This window comes from Scyliorhinus canicula, chromosome 15 (assembly GCF_902713615.1).
Source record: "Scyliorhinus canicula chromosome 15, sScyCan1.1, whole genome shotgun sequence".
Classification (NCBI taxonomy): Eukaryota; Metazoa; Chordata; class Chondrichthyes; order Carcharhiniformes; family Scyliorhinidae; genus Scyliorhinus; species Scyliorhinus canicula.
In genome coordinates, this window is record NC_052160.1 from 50364201 (window position 1) to 50377517 (window position 13317).

At 42.0% G+C, this 13317-nt stretch overlaps 1 protein-coding gene across 2 annotated transcripts in view; it reads left to right on the top strand.

Annotated features, from left to right (window-relative positions):
- Positions 1-13317, top strand: part of LOC119979121 (dual specificity mitogen-activated protein kinase kinase 3-like) — a 143250-nt gene that overhangs the window by 54593 nt on the left and 75340 nt on the right. The gene's annotated exons all lie outside the window — the stretch shown is intronic.

A 13317-nucleotide genomic window follows, 5' to 3' on the forward strand; every position in this document is an offset into this window, starting at 1 on the left:
TTGTATGCTCATAAATCTTTAGGTCAGTATCCTCAGACTCTTTGTAAATAAACATGCCATCAACACACTCTGCATAAGGCAAACATTGAAATTACAGATCAAATTGTAATTTAATTTAAAAAAAACAAATATATACAGATGAGAAATTGAGTAGGTCATGCAATAGCTGTAGTGAAATTCAGTTTCATTAATTAAATTATATTAATCTTTCTGTATGAAATTCTTCTGCTATTTTAAAAAGGTATCAACCTTACCTTTAGATCAGCAGGCAGAGGAAGGTCAAACAAACATGTATGTTTAGTGTGGCACTCTGCAGTTTCATCATTATAGTAACTGCATTGTGTCTGTGTGTTGTGTGTTAGTGTGTGTCCGATCCGTAACGCCACCAACGTCAATATAACTCATAATGTGGACAAAATGTAGAACAGAAGATGTTTTCCTGAGCAGCATTCTTGGATGGTTTCCTCAAGGTATTCTGTTCCAAACTCTTATCCCTATTCAAACTTAAAGTATATATGGACTCTGTGGAAAACTTCAGTTCTCGTTATCTAATCTGTCACATATACGGTGTGTACATTTCACCAGAACTCTAATGTGTGCTGTAATAACCCTAAAACTGCTTAAGAAATTCCAGACTCGGGGCGAGCACCTTTTTAAAAAATGTTTTCAATTCATCATAAGGTTGATTTTATAGAGCTATTGAAATATCTTGGTGCTTTACATAATGCATCGCACATTTGAAAGTGCACTCTAACAGTGAAACAAATACCATCAGTAATGAAGTATCCGCTTTATTGTTGTTACACTATATGACCCAAACACTAAACGATAACCATTTAAAATATTTCTGCTTGGCCTGAGTTCTCTTTCCTCCACGCCAATCTTTTGTTTTAATGTTATTTTCGCTTCCTAAGAAGAATTTTTATTTCGGCTTGTGTGTGGCATACATTTTTTTCTAGTTTATTTTCAGTGAGGTTTATGGGGAGGGGGGGCTTTGGAGAAGGCTTTGGCCATATGGTGCTTGCTTTTCTCTCAATACCCTGTGATCAAATGCATGATTGCCAATCTTTTCAGCATTTAAAACAAAAATAAATTTTTTTTTTCCAATTAAAGGGAAATTTCGCGTGGCCAGTCCACGCAGGGTGAGACCCAAGCAGACATTAGGAGAATGTACAAACTCCACATGGACAGTTTTTTGTTAACAAATCAGGATTGCCAGAGGACAAGTTCACATTAGTGAAGGAAGCCATCCCAGATCATCCACTTGGAATTCTGCAAAATCTACATTGTTGCATCCAATTGTTACATTAGTCACGATTTTCATTTCCAATACGCTTCAAATTTGGCTCGATATTAATTTGGGCACGCGTCCTCTTGTCCTAAATATGCAATTTATGTTGCCATGGTTAAGTGGAAGCACGATTGTTTCTGAGTCAGATGGTTGTAGATAATCCCCTACTCCAGATACTTGAGCCTGTGAACAAAAGTTATATTTCAGTGCAGTATTGAAGGAGTGTACATTCGGGATTAGCAGTGTGGCACCTTTTTGCATTGTTTTCAATGGTTGAATGTCTGCCTTGTGTTTCATTGACCATAACCAAACCTGTCACTCAAAGAGTTACAGAAACTTGTTTGATCACTGCTTCCTCTAACTTTTATTCTATTGTTTTGGCTATAAGATGTATCTTTCTGTTGAATTTGTTGTTCATTACCACAGGTAGTAGTTGATGCTAAAACTTGAATAGATTCATGAGGCGGCTGGATATAGCGCATGGAGAGAATGGGATCAAAGGCTATGGGGAGAAGGCAGGATTAGGCTATTGAGTTGGATGATCAGCCATGATCGTGATGAGTGGTGGAGCAGGCTCGAAGGGCCAAATGGCCGCCTCCTGCTCCTATCTTCTCTGTATCTATGACACGATGGTGCAGTGGTTAGCACTGCTGCCTCACCGCGTTGAGGACCCGGGTTCGATCCTGGCCCTGGGTCTCTGTCCGTGTGGAGTTTGCACATTCCCTTTGTCAGTGTGGGTCTCACCCCCCCCCCCCCCCCCCCCCCCCCCCCACACCCAAAGATGTGCAGGGTCGGTGGATTGGCCATGCTAAATGGCCCCTCAATTAGAAAAAAAAGAATTGGATACTCTAATTTTTTAAAAAATCACATCTTTCTAAATGAATTTTGTCCAAATCATCATATCGTATTTTTAAACTGCTTCCTCTAATTTCAATGTTCTGTCTTGATTTGATATTGGCTGTAAGTCTAGCCAATTTGCTTTGAGCTTTTGATTTCAAGTTATTTCTATAAAATAGAAACAGCCTCAATTCCTTGTTCACTGCACTTGGTGCATCTGTCTGTCTCTAACAACCCTGTGGATTTCTACCTGTCGGCAGTCCATTTCTTCTCCATTCCTTGGAATTCTCCTCCATCCATACAGCTCTGAACTTTTGCTGATTGTTTACTGATGATTGGCTGTCTCTGAAAATCTAACTGCAGCCTGATGCGAGTAGCTATCTATTGCTCTGTTGGGGGTAATTTGGGTAGACTCTTACTTATATTAAATTTAGGAACTAGTTGATTCTAAACAAAAAATAGAGGGAATCTCTGTGTCACTATCCATTTTAAAAATAGAGTATGTTCAAGATATTTCCTTTTTGGCTAAAGTTGGGAAATGTTAGTGTACAAAAAGGTAAAGTCTCCATAGTCCCAGATGACTGCTTTCCCCTTTTGAGGGGGAGAGCTGACTGGTGGTGATTTAACCTGAGGATCACCATACCTCAGGCGAGGGGCAACGTTGAAAATAATAATCTTTATTGTCACCAGTAGACTTACATTAACACTGCAATAAAGTTACTGTGAAAAGCCCCTAGGTGCCACCTTCTGGTGCCTGTTCGGGTACACAGAGGGAGAATTCAGAATGTCCAAGTTACCTAACAGCACATCTTTCAGGACTTGTGGAAGAAAACCGGAGCACCTGGAGGAAACCCATGCAGGTACAGGGAGAATGTGCAGACTCCACACAGACAGTGACCCAAGCTGGGAATCGAGCCTGGAACCCTGGAGCTGTGAAGCAACAGTGCTAACCACAATAATGAGTCTGTTGGCATTGGAAAGGTATAGAATCTCTTTTGTCCAATGTTATGGCCAGGGTTTAGGGAACCCCAAAGTGTATCATGGAGTTTACCTGACCCACAACTTTTAATAGATTGTGGTATGGAGAGCACACGGCCCACTTTACAGGTGTGGTACAGCTGAAATGGAAAACATACAGTGAGCATCTTAGCAACCATTAATTCAAATACAACCCCCAAAGAATACAACACTAAGTAATCCTTTAAGCTTTCCTTTTAACGTCTATAAGACTTAAAAACATAACCTTTAACAGAAGCACAGCAGATTAAAGTCACTACTGAGAGCAGTTATTAGTTTTAAATTACCAAAGGATCGATTTACATTTTTTAGATTACAGAGAGAGAGAGAGAGACTAATATCCCTTCTGGCAGTGGCTGCAGCTATCCAGCTCTGAAAACAAAACTAAATCATACCCTGCAGCAAACGGCCTACAACAAAAGTAAAAAGCTGACAGACAGCCCAGCTCCACCCACTCTCTGACATCACTGCAGTAATAAACACCCATTTCTTAAAGGTACACTCACTACAGATATTTATATACACACCCATTGATAAGCACCCATTTCTTAAAGGTACTCTCACATGACACCAAACTGAAATATAAGCAAGCCTTCTAGTAAGCTGACACATAGAAGAGAAATAGGGAGGGGGTGGGTGGGGAAAGAGACTTCAATTTCTTCAATCATAGAGAGGAAGTAACTGAGTTGAAGGCCTGAAAATTGCATAAGAAAGAGCAGGAAACTGTTAGATGATGTAACAGATATCTCCGTCATAATGAAAAGGCATAAGAAGAAAAGATTGGTGCAGCTGGCTAATACAGTTGAAAGACGTGAGGAAGGCCAAGGTGAAGATAACTGGTAAGAAAATGGGGGAATTTGGAGGTAAAAGAACTTCCAGCAGAGAATGCTGGAGATCAAAAATGGGTTTCTCAGCCCTGAAGGGGGGAAAGAAATAGTAAGTAGGGGTGTTGATTTGCTTTTTTTTCTGTCATTCAAGCCCCAGTTTATTATCTCTGAACAGTCTATTCCAAAATAAATTTCTGAAAAGTTCATACTGAAAATGCTTTTGACAAAAATCAGGACTTAAAAAGTAACTAAAATTTAGGAACCAAACCAACCAGACCTCCGACTGCAAGTAAAATTTATTTGAGATTGTAAGTGAAATGAAACTGAAACTTCTGACCCGGAAATTAGATAAAAGTCAACTCCCCAAGGTTAAAAGTAAAATTCTAAGACTAAAACAAAGTGAAGCCATTGATGTTTACAGCAAAGGAGGAGGACCTTTTGGCCTGTTGTGTCTTCTGCTAATCTTTGTGAGTACGATCCAATACTGATCCCACTGCCTTGGTCTTCTCCAGTCCAGTATCATCTGAAAAACGATTACCGGGTACTGTTTAAGTGGATTTCATTTTAACTCGAGAAATTCTGAGGACACCTGAATCCATAAGTGGCTCTTGTGCCTCGCCTGGTTTATTTGTAACCCTCCCGTAAAATTGGCATTTACTGAGGGGCTTTTCAGGCTTTTTCAGAGAGCAGATTGCCATGGTTCCTGAGTCACATTTAGTCTAGACCGAGTAAGAACAGCAGATTTTCTTCTCTGAAGGATATTAGTGAGCCAGAATGGTTTTATGATATTTTAATGGTTTAATGATCATTATTAACAATTTTATTCCAGGTTTGTTAAATGAATTTGTATTCCTCCAGCTGCCATGTTGGGATGCAAACTTTAGTCTCTGGAACATTAATCTGGGCCTCTGTATTGCTAGTCTAGTAACATTGCCCATATGCTACCACCCCCCTAATTGAGGCACCTTGAGGCATTGATTGGACCTGGAAGTGCTTGATCCTGATACCATGTGGATGGTAAAATTGGCAAAATGCTCCAGTCCCCAGTGCATCCTACAACTGATGACTGTAGAATTGATCCAATCAATTGTTACTTTGTACAAAGCAGAGATTGGCATTTTTATTTTCAAAGTTTCATGCGTTCTCGGTTCTCTGTTATAATCTTGTAACAGCTCCAGAAGAGCTATCTGATAGCCAAGTACAACTGGCGGTCAGTATTGTAATTCTGTTTGTGCAGATGCCAACATTTTTATTTTCTATCATTTTATCTGGAAGAAAAGCACAAATTTCCTGTCAGGTGCCGATGACCGAAGCAGATGACTCAGTGGGATGGGCGAAGGAACAATAGCAGTGGTACACAGTAAACACTGAATAATCCAATACTGTAAAAGAGAGTGGGGGAGGAGTGTGTTACTTTTATGTAATCGTAATTGCATCATCACTTGAGAATAATTGAGTAAAAGGAGAACAAATCTTCAAATGCTGCTCATTTAATTCACTTTATATGCTCATAATGCAAAACAGCAGTTATAGGAACACAGGAACGGGCATAAGCTCTTCAGCCACTTGAGTCTGTTCCCAACATTCAATTAAATCATAACTATTCTGCATCTTAACTCCATATCTGGGGTTTCGTAACATTTTTTAAAAAACCCTTGTCTAACAAAAATCTATCAATGGTTTGGAAATTTTCAATTGGCTCCAAGTCTCAGTAGCTTTTTTGGTGACTGTAGATTTCCACTATCCTTTGTGAAGAATTGTCCTGACATCACCCAGAATGATCTAGCTACAGTTCTGAGGTTAGACTCTCTCGTTCTGTATGCCTTGACCATAGGAAATGGTTTCTATCTAGCCTGTCAACTCATTCAATCATAAACATCTCCAGAAGATAATAAATAAAATTCTGCAGCTCGGAGCAAGATTAATTTCCCCGTCGTATCTATGCCAACCCTTTGAAGAGGTTATCCACTTAGTTCTGGTTCCTGCTCTTTTCCATAGCCTTAGAACTTCGACGCCTTCAACTATTCACCCCATACCCTTTTGAACGTTTCTGTTGAATCCACTTCCAAGTGCATGAAGAATAAAGGATTTCATAATATATTGTGCATTATTAATTGTGCTACCGTAACTATCTATAGAAGGAATCCCTAAAAAAACAAATCAACACAAATACAGAATTAATATTTGGCTGCATCATCTAATAAAGGGGACTGTGAGAATTGAAAAGCAGCCCTGGAGAAAATCTCAAAAGAACCCTCAAATTCGATTATTTTGACCCCTGCTTCAAAGCCTTTTCACCAAAATGACACCCAAGTCAGGAATTGTTATGTCAGGAGTCGGAATATCTCTGCCTACCTCGATGAGTTCTGCCTGAGACTCCTGACTGCTAGTCTGGTGACGTTACTACTGGACCACGATTTATCAGCAGTAGAATGTTTCCATCTGCAAGTTGTATTGCAGAAACTTGCCAAGACCTCTTCAAAATCACCTCAGAAACCTGTAACTTCTATCGGCAAAAGGGACTTGGGGCTCATGGAAGCACCAGCACCTGGAAGTTCCCCTCCAAGACACAAGCCATCACGACTTGGAAATACGTTACCTTTCCATCATCTTCACTGTGTCAAAATCCTGGAACTTCTTACCCAACTGCACTGAGGGAGTATCTGACCAAAGGATCACCCCTTAATAATCTTGTATTCAAGGGAATACAAGTCTATCCAAAGGACTGTGGGGGCTCAGTCATTGGATATGTTCAAAACCGAGGTTGAAAGATTTCTAGATACCAGTGACCTCGAGGGATACAGGGATAATGTGGGAACAGGCGCCGGAATGTGGTGACTAGGGGCTTTTCACAGTAACTTCATTTGAAGCCTTCTTGTGACAATAAGCAATTTTCTTTTCATTGCATTTCAAGATGGCATTGAGGGAGAAGATCAGCCATGATCAGGTTAAATAGTTTGGAGCAGACTTTGACTCCTGTTCCTATGTTCGTGACCAATCTTTCAAAGTTAATCCTTTTTGCTCCAGTATCATTTCTAGCAAATGTCAAGAGAGAGGGTGAGTTGGTACTTGGTTTATTTTCAGATGCTGATGTGTCTGCTGTCTACTTTTTCATTTTGCATATGCTTATAGTTTTCTATAATCGTATAATAGTCTTGGACTGAGATTTATGAACGTCTTAACTAGAGCTTTCTAAAAGTCTTTTCCTTATAAAGTGTCATGCCCAGTACATGCATGCCATATTATGAACTTTCAGTCACTACTTAGATAAAAGTTAAGAGGTGACTTAATTGAGGCATACAAGATGATCAGAGGATTAGATAGGGTGGACAGTGAGAGCCTTTTTCCTCGGATGGTGATGTCCAGCACGAGGGGACATAGCTTTAAATTGAGGGGAGATAGATATAGGACAGATGTCAGAGGTAGGTTCTTTACTCGGAGAGTAGTAAGGGCGTGGAATGCCCTGTCTGCAACAGTAGTGGACTTGCCAACACTAAACGCATTCAAATGGTCATTGGATAGGCATATGGACGATAAGGAAATAGCGTAGATGGGCTTTAGAGGGGTTTCACAGGTTGGCGCAACATCAAGGGCCGAAGGGCCTGTACTGCACTGTTATGTTCTATGTTCTAAAAAAACAAGCCTGTAAGATGGCTGCAGCAAATCATGTGATTTTTGGCAGTTGGACTAGAGACAGTATCAAGTCTCTGGCAAATACCAAATTAAATATGGACGTAGATGAGGTACCTCAACCATTTGTAGAATTTGCACATATAATTGTGTAAGGATGGTTGAATTATGGAGTTTCCAAACGATGCACTGGCTGTGCAGTTCAAAACTATTGTCTTTTTATCTCGTCACCTCCCACAGTTATAACTCCAACTTCTCTAGCTATATTTTCCCTGGCCCAAATTTTGTAAGGTTAACTTGAACGAGTAAATGAAATGAAATGAAAATCGCTTATTGTCACGAGTAGGCTTCAATGAAGTTACTGTGAAAAGCCCCTAGTCGCCACATTCCGGCGCCTGTCCGGGGAGGCTGGTACGGGAATCGAACCGTGCTGCTGGCCTGCTTGGTCTGCTTTAAAAGCCAGCGATTTAGCCTTGTGAGCTAAACCAGCCCCTGGTTTAAAGGCATGTTACTGACAAATTCAAATCTTAATAAAAGCAGAAAATGGCACAAATGCACAGCAAGTGGATCAGCATTGGAAAGAGAGCAACAAATGAGACATTTCTGATCTTAATTTATTTCTTATCATTTAATCTTAACAATGTTTATTTACATCTGTATTTAATTGAATATTCATTTATTATTATTTATTTTTGGCCCGATGAAGGCAATTTCCTTGGTGGACGGACACCAACAACTATACAAAAAAAATCTGAGGCACCGTTTACCCACTGCATTGGGCCCGTTGCTGATCCGCTATTCCCAGTGAATAGGAGGAGAGGCCAAAAATGAGTTTAGCGCCAGGCACCAAGCCGAGCGTGATGCATCTGAGTCGCTGTGCCCAACACGATCCGGGGCACGCCCTCGCTGGGCATGATCCAGATCAACATATTTAAATGAGTCATTAAATTAATTTAAATATGTGCAGGGGTGCCCAGGGGCAGTGCCAGGGTGTCCAATGTCCTTGAGTGGCGGGGCCATACACAATGAAGGGGGGCCTCCTATGTGGAAGGCATGAAGGATGTATGAAGGGTGGGTTTGAAGACTGGGGGGAGAGGGGGGGTGTGTGTGTGGCTGGGGGACCTCAAGCCTGTGTATGAAGGAAGGGCCTGAATGGGGGGGGGGGGGAACGGCACTCAAAGGTAGGGTGAAGGAGGAGGTATGAAGGCGGGCTATGAAGGGTGGGGCAAGTGAAGATGGTGTGCCTGAAGCAGGTGTACGCCGTTGGCCTGAAATGGGATGGCCTTAAAAGGTGGGAGGATGTTCTCAGTGACCACATAGCTGGGTATGCACACTTGGTTGGGGGCAGGAGTACAATTCCCCGATGCCAATGAGTCGAGTGTACCCTTAGTGATGTCGGGACGTGGCCCTCTGGGTCGAGGGATGGGGGTCTTGCCCATGTCTGGGGGGAGGGGGGGGGGGCGGTGGCGTCGTGATGTCCAGGGTTGTGGGGGACTCTCAGCCTGACTTTTAGATCTAGGTAACCATTTTCTCTGAGGCGTCTTTAGTTCCCCACTGCAGAAAAATCTCCGTGAAGATTCGGTGAGAATCTTCCCAAGCTCCAAAAAATGACAGTGTGGGTGAATAGCGATCTGGATCGTGCCCAAATACCGGTGGGAATCACCTTGTGAAACCCGACCATAATACACGTAGTAATTCTTCGAGGTGAATCACTTCCCTGGTCATTATCACTTTGTTTTGTAGGAGTTTGTCATGTTTACATTGGCTGCTGCATTTCCTACATTACAACTTCAAACCTATTTCATTGCCTGACACCTTGGACTGTATAAATTCAAGTTTTCGGAGGTGTCAGAGCAGGAAAAATTCCCACAAATGTTGTCACCTCTCTCGAAGTTGAGACAGATGAAGCGAAAGTGAAGGTGGTTAATTAGCCTGAACAAAGTGCATTTAACTGTATTTAGTGTTGTTCACAACTAAGAAGGATTTCTAACCAAAGTTTTTGATATTGTTTTGCATTGCTGAAGAAAGAGAAATTTAGTTGGAGCTTTTCGTCTTTCACTTAGCAGGGCTATCGCGGGAATACAAATCCAAAGGAAGCAACTTGTATTGTATGTGAGGCGAGCACTGATTGGTTGGCACGTGGACTCTGATTAGTAGCGGCTTGCCAAGGAGAATGCACCATTTGATTCTGACTGACAGTTAACTGCTAAGCATTGTTTTAAATTTAAACCAGGCAGCTTGAGTCTGGTCTGCCCTGAGAATTGAACCAGTGAATGGCTGTCACTTATTTTGTTTAGATGAGACAAAAGTGATATATGTTCTTGAGTTGTCGGCAAAGAACAGGGCCCTTTGTATTAATATACTACATGTATCTTCCAGTGCACGCAGCACACGTGTGTCATAATATACACCAATATATCATGGTGCAGACAACACTGATGGACACACACAGGGACCAATCAACATGTACAAACACCGCAGCCAATCACCAGTTAGAATACACACACTATAAAGGCAGAGGGCACCACGGTTCCCGCTCATTCTGGTGCTGCCTCTGAGTGTAACAGGAACTCATCCAGCCCAGCACGAACTCTCAACACGTGCTGAGAGAATCAACTGGTTCGGACAAGGCTTGGGTCTCTAGTTCAAGTTAGCATTATTTATACCCACAGTCATCGTGTGTTAGTTAGTTAGAAGCAGTTAATAAAATTGAGTTGAATCTTCATCAGTGTTGGAAGTGTTTGTTCGTCTCTCAAGCCTACACTAGCCAACACTTCAACGTGTATTCTTGTGATTGTCCTGATTAGCGCAAGACAAAGATCTTTGGCTAATAAAAACAAATAATATCTCTTTTCTTCAACAATAGTTCTGTACTACCAAACAATGATTGTATAAACGCAATAGGCATGGTTTAACATTGTATGTCAAAGGAGCAGCAGTTATGATTCTTTAATATTAGATCACGTGATCAAGTGTTACAATTCATGCCAAACTATTTTAGTGCTGTGACAGTTTGAGACTCTGTATTGGTACCTGCAAGCTTTCCTCATTGTTCAAAGTGTTTGTTATTGTGTAAGGCAGTTGTATTGTCCAGTAATTTGAATGAAGCAACATAAGTATCGCAGGAAAGTAAGAATTTTTTGCTTTAAAACAATAATTAGATAATTTGGTTGAAGCGACTTTGAATTAAGGGGAGTTGACAGATATTGTCTTTTGAGCGCACCCACTTCTGCATACACCTTCAGTTTATATTCCTTCATATTCATATCAACGGTTTGCATTCTAATCAATAACATCACATTAAAGCATCCCGATTTTCTCCATCTGTCCTGAGGTTACTGACTCTTGGCCATGTGCCTGCACCTCCCAGACCTTTTGGAGGTGACTATTCTTCACCTAAGCAGTGAGTGTCAACATGGTGTTTGACTGTGGATTTGATCACCGTCAAGCCTGATCGAAACACGTGCACTTTCCGCTCTCAATCATTGGATGGTGTTGGGAGAGAATTTCTTGCTACCCCACCATCTTCATTCAGGACCCAAAAGCATCGAGATCAATTGCAGCACCCAAATGTTACCCTGGCAAAGATCAACTAACATGGCACAGGATGTGGCCAAATGAGACTGTGCCGTGTCATCAGAGGTAGCATATTTTGGATGTGGTATGGAATCGACGACTCGCCTGCCTAAGTGAACTGTTTCAGCTTGAGCAACTGGCCAGGGTGGGTGAGCGAGTCGAGAGTTAGGGAATAAAGATTGTGGAAGAAGTCGAAAATGACTGCTTCAGTCTTCCCAGCGTTAAGCTAGAGGAAGTTGTGATATCAGACAAAAGGTGGCTATGGTTAGCACTGCTGCTCACACCGCCAGGTTTAATTCCCATCTTGGGTAACTGTGTGGAGTTTGCACGTTCTTCCCATGTCTGTGTGGGTTTCCTCTGGATGATCATGTTTCCTCCCACAGTCCAAAAATGTGCAGGTTAGGTGGATTGGCCATGATCATGCACAGGATTTCGGGGATAGGGTGGGGGAGTGGGCCTAGGGAGAGTGCTCTTTTGGAGGGTTAGGACATACTTGATGGGCCAAATGGCCTCCTGCACTGTTGGGATTCTATGAGGGCAAAGTAAGTGCTGTCGAGGTAGACATGCTTGTAATTAGTTTGTGTAGGAACTGATCTTGTCTAGATAGGGAAAGGGAAAACCAGGAAGCAACAGAAACTGTTGCTGGTGATATATTGGGTGTGTTCCAAATAGGTTAGGATGGAAACATTGAAGGGAAGGCTCATGTCATTGGGCAATGCAGGAAGGATGTCAAAGGCTGCAAGGAAGCTGGAGGTACAAGGAAGGATAACCATCAAACTATTTGGAAGGACAGTTAGCTTAACTTCAGTAGTTGGGAAGATGCTGGAATCTATCATCAAGGAAGAAATAGGGAGGCATCTGGATGGAAATTATCCCATTGGGCAGACGCAGCATGGGTTCATAAAGGGCAGGTTGTGCCGAACTAATTTACTGGAATTTTCTGAGGACATTACCAGTGTGGTAGAAAACGGGGAACCAATGGATGTGGTATATCTGGATTTCCAGAAAGCTTTTGACAAGGTGCCACACAAAAGGTTGCTGCATAAGATAAAGATGCATGGCATTAAGGGTAAAGTAGTACCATGGATAGAGGATTGGTTAATTAATAGAAAGCAAAGAGTGGGGATTAATGGGTGTTTAATCAGTAGCTCGTGGTGTCCCTCAGGGATCAGTGTTGGGCCCACAATTGTTCACAATTTACATAGATGATTTGGAGTTGGGGACCAAGGGCAATGTGTCCAAGTTTGCAGACGACACTAAGGTGAGTGGCAAAGCAAAATGTGCAGAGGATACCAGAAGTCTGCAGAGGGATTTAGACGGGTTAAGTGAATGGGCTAAGGTCTGGCAGATGGAATACAATGTTGACAAATGTGAGGTTATCCATTTTGGTAGGAATAACAGCAAAAGGGATTATTATTTCAATGATAAAACGTTAAAACATGCCATTGTGCAGAAACCTGGGTGTGCTAGTGCATGAGTTGCAAAAAGTTGGTTTACAGGTGCAACAGGTGATTAAGGCAGCAAATGGAGTTTTGCACTTCATTGCTAGACGGATGGAGTTGAAATGAAATGAAAAATGAAATGAAAATAGCTTATTGTCACGAGTAGGCTTCAAATGTAGTTACTGTGAAAAGCCCCTAGTCGCCACATTCCGGCGCCTGTCCGGGGAGGCTAGTACGGGAATCGAACCGTGCTGCTGGCCTGCTTAGTCTACTTTAAAAGCCAGCGATTTAGCCCAGTGAGCTAAACCAGCCCCTAGGGAGTTTAAGACTAGGGAGGTTATGCTGCAATTGTATAAGATGTTAGTGAGGCCACATCTGGAGTATTATGTTCAGTTTTGGTCTCCTTACCTGAGAAAGGACGTACTGGCACTGGAGGGTATGCAGAGGAGATTCACTAGGTTAATCCCAGAGCAGAAGGGGTTGGATTACGAGGAGAGGTGAAGGGGTTGGATTACGAGGAGAGGTTGAGTAGACTGGGAGTGTACTCGTTGGAATTTAGAAGGATGCGGGGGGATCTTCTAGAAACATATAAATTTATGAAGAGGATAGATGGGGGCAGATTGTTTCCACTGGCGGGTGAAAGCAGAACTAGGGGACATAGCCTCAAAATAAGGGGAAGTAGATTTGAAAATGAAAT